At 57.3% G+C, this 3,847-nt stretch overlaps 3 non-coding genes across 3 annotated transcripts in view; all 3 read right to left on the bottom strand.

Moving 5' to 3' along the window:
- Positions 1–304, bottom strand: part of LOC126311683 (large subunit ribosomal RNA) — a 4,222-nt gene extending 3,918 nt beyond the window's left edge. The window contains exon 1 of the ribosomal RNA XR_007554796.1: positions 1–304. This exon is cut by the window's left edge and continues 3,918 nt beyond it. This is a non-coding gene — a ribosomal RNA (large subunit ribosomal RNA).
- A 188-nt stretch (positions 305–492) lies between these two features.
- Positions 493–647, bottom strand: LOC126311667 (5.8S ribosomal RNA). Its single transcript, XR_007554781.1, has one exon. It is a non-coding gene; the product is annotated as a 5.8S ribosomal RNA (ribosomal RNA).
- A 365-nt stretch (positions 648–1,012) lies between these two features.
- LOC126311674 (small subunit ribosomal RNA) lies at positions 1,013–2,905 on the bottom strand. The gene has a single exon (XR_007554788.1). It is a non-coding gene; the product is annotated as a small subunit ribosomal RNA (ribosomal RNA).
- Between the last annotated feature and the right edge of the window lie 942 nt (positions 2,906–3,847).

Genomic DNA, 3,847 nt, shown 5'->3' on the forward strand with positions numbered 1-3,847 from the left:
GAGCTGCACTCTCAAGCAACCCGACTCGAAGGAGAGGTCCCGCCGACGCTCGCACCGGCCGCTACGGGCCTGGCACCCTCTACGGGCCGTGGCCTCATTCAAGTTGGACTTGGGCTCGGCGCGAGGCGTCGGGGTAGTGGACCCTCCCAAACACCACATGCCACGACAGGCGGCAGCCTGCGGGGTTCGGTGCTGGACTCTTCCCTGTTCGCTCGCCGCTACTGGGGGAATCCTTGTTAGTTTCTTTTCCTCCGCTTAGTAATATGCTTAAATTCAGCGGGTAGTCTCGCCTGCTCTGAGGTCGTTGTACGAGGTGTCGCACGCCACACCGCCAGCCGGCTGTGCACGCTACCGAGAAAGTACCGGTATGCGAACCGCCAGGCGACGGGCGCGCATCGCACGTTTAAGGAGACGCGGCCGGCCACACAGGCGACCACGACACTCCCACGTCTCCGAAGCGGGACAAACGCCGCGCGCTTCAGTATACGTAGCCGACCCTCAGCCAGACGTGGCCCGGGAACGGAATCCATGGACCGCAATGTGCGTTCGAAACGTCGATGTTCATGTGTCCTGCAGTTCACATGTCGACGCGCAATTTGCTGCGTTCTTCATCGACCCACGAGCCGAGTGATCCACCGTCCTGGGTGATCTTTTCCTTTTCAGTCTCCCACTGTCTCTTTCAAGACAGTAGCATTTGCGGGACTGAGGCGTCTGACGGCCCCTGTTCCACTATTTTTTTTGTGTCCAACGGCCTCACAGCCGATGGGCGTCGTACGGCTCCACACCGGAGCGGACAGGCACTCGGGCGAACGTCATTCAAAACCGGCGCCAGGCGCCAGGTACCGCAGGCCAGCCGCTCCAGAGCTTCAGCGCTCGTACCACACAACAACAACAACACTTCCGCTAGTTTTGAGAGGCACGCGTGGTTCCGCACGCGGCGCACGGCCACTGCCGTACAGGTAGCGTGTTGCGCGACACGACACGCACATCGAAAGACATGCAGTCTAGTCGGTAATGATCCTTCCGCAGGTTCACCTACGGAAACCTTGTTACGACTTTTACTTCCTCTAAATGATCAAGTTTGGTCATCTTTCCGGTAGCATCGGCAACGACAGAGTCGATGCCGCGTACCAGTCCGAAGACCTCACTAAATCATTCAATCGGTAGTAGCGACGGGCGGTGTGTACAAAGGGCAGGGACGTAATCAACGCGAGCTTATGACTCGCGCTTACTGGGAATTCCTCGTTCATGGGGAACAATTGCAAGCCCCAATCCCTAGCACGAAGGAGGTTCAGCGGGTTACCCCGACCTTTCGGCCTAGGAAGACACGCTGATTCCTTCAGTGTAGCGCGCGTGCGGCCCAGAACATCTAAGGGCATCACAGACCTGTTATTGCTCAATCTCGTGCGGCTAGAAGCCGCCTGTCCCTCTAAGAAGAAAAGTAATCGCTGACAGCACGAAGGATGTCACGCGACTAGTTAGCAGGCTAGAGTCTCGTTCGTTATCGGAATTAACCAGACAAATCGCTCCACCAACTAAGAACGGCCATGCACCACCACCCACCGAATCAAGAAAGAGCTATCAATCTGTCAATCCTTCCGGTGTCCGGGCCTGGTGAGGTTTCCCGTGTTGAGTCAAATTAAGCCGCAGGCTCCACTCCTGGTGGTGCCCTTCCGTCAATTCCTTTAAGTTTCAGCTTTGCAACCATACTTCCCCCGGAACCCAAAAGCTTTGGTTTCCCGGAGGCTGCCCGCCGAGTCATCGGAGGAACTGCGGCGGATCGCTGGCTGGCATCGTTTATGGTTAGAACTAGGGCGGTATCTGATCGCCTTCGAACCTCTAACTTTCGTTCTTGATTAATGAAAACATACTTGGCAAATGCTTTCGCTTCTGTTCGTCTTGCGACGATCCAAGAATTTCACCTCTAACGTCGCAATACGAATGCCCCCGCCTGTCCCTATTAATCATTACCTCGGGTTCCGAAAACCAACAAAATAGAACCGAGGTCCTATTCCATTATTCCATGCACACAGTATTCAGGCGGGCTTGCCTGCTTTAAGCACTCTAATTTGTTCAAAGTAAACGTGCCGGCCCACCGAGACACTCAACAAAGAGCACCCTGGTAGGATTTAAACGGGGTCCGCCTCGGGATGCGAAAGCACCCCTTCGGCTCGCCCCACCGGCAGGACGTCCCACGATACATGCCAGTTAAACACCGACGGGCGGTGAACCAACAGCGTGGGACACAAATCCAACTACGAGCTTTTTAACCGCAACAACTTTAATATACGCTATTGGAGCTGGAATTACCGCGGCTGCTGGCACCAGACTTGCCCTCCAATAGATACTCGTTAAAGGATTTAAAGTGTACTCATTCCGATTACGGGGCCTCGGATGAGTCCCGTATCGTTATTTTTCGTCACTACCTCCCCGTGCCGGGAGTGGGTAATTTGCGCGCCTGCTGCCTTCCTTGGATGTGGTAGCCGTTTCTCAGGCTCCCTCTCCGGAATCGAACCCTGATTCCCCGTTACCCGTTACAACCATGGTAGGCGCAGAACCTACCATCGACAGTTGATAAGGCAGACATTTGAAAGATGCGTCGCCGGTACGAGGACCGTGCGATCAGCCCAAAGTTATTCAGAGTCACCAAGGCAAACGGACCAGACAAGCCAATCCGATTGGTTTTGATCTAATAAAAGCGTCACTTCCATCTCTGGTCGGGACTCTGTTTGCATGTATTAGCTCTAGAATTACCACAGTTATCCAAGTAACGTGGGTACGATCTAAGGAACCATAACTGATTTAATGAGCCATTCGCGGTTTCACCTTAATGCGGCTTGTACTGAGACATGCATGGCTTAATCTTTGAGACAAGCATATGACTACTGGCAGGATCAACCAGGGAGCTGCGTCAACTAGAGCTGAGCAGCCGGCCGCCCGGGAGTGTGTCCCGGGGGCCCGCGCGAACACGCAAGCGTCCGCTCAATTATTCTGCAAACAGGAGGAGGCCGAGCTCCCCTGCACGATACACCTCGAAACCCTCTCAGGTCCCGGCGGCGCGCAGCGCCGTCCTAGGTACTTGGTCGGTTTCGAGAGAGGCGCAATCGCCCGGAGTTAGGCGAGTAGACGGTTTTAGTGCGAACACCCTTGCTCCCAACTGAGCTTGCCGCTGCCGACAGAGGCCCGGGAGCGTGCTGTCGTGGCATTGCCGGCGGGAGACAACACGCGCCACCTATGGTGACCGGCAGCTCCAACGCCAGCGCCACACAAGGGCAAAGCCCCACTTGGGTGCAGAAGCGAACTCTCCCAGCACAGCGCACGCGCCAACACGTCCGCACAACTGCGATACAAACCACCTGCGAGAACCGCTGGGGCGACCGAGCAGCAGACGGCGTCGCGGCGCCGAGTGCCAGGCGGCGGCGCATCCTCAACGCACACAGTCCTCAATCAGACCAGCACACTGCAGATGTCCACCGCGCTTCGCACCGGGCTCGGCTGAACCAACTTTGGCCGCCAGGCGCCGCGTGCAGGGTGCGCCGCAGCGTAGCTGCGCCGCCTGCCGGGCCCGTCGGCTGGCGCTCCTGCCACTCGGCGCCCCCCACCAGCCGGCTGTTGCGCGTGCGCCCACGCAGCGCGCGGCCAACACGCCGGGCGGCCCCCCTTCACCGGCCGGGAACAGTCCCACCAAGCCACCGCCGCGTATCGCTTCATACCCACATGGGCCTAGTCACGTGTGTGGATGTGGCGGGTACCGCTGAAACAACCGGTTAATAGCTGTACCGATCGTCGCCATCACAGATTCACCTCCAGCGTGAACAACCGCTCAACAACGGATTTCCAGTTCATT

This window comes from Schistocerca gregaria, unplaced genomic scaffold (assembly GCF_023897955.1).
Source record: "Schistocerca gregaria isolate iqSchGreg1 unplaced genomic scaffold, iqSchGreg1.2 ptg000439l, whole genome shotgun sequence".
NCBI lineage: Eukaryota > Metazoa > Arthropoda > Insecta > Orthoptera > Acrididae > Schistocerca > Schistocerca gregaria.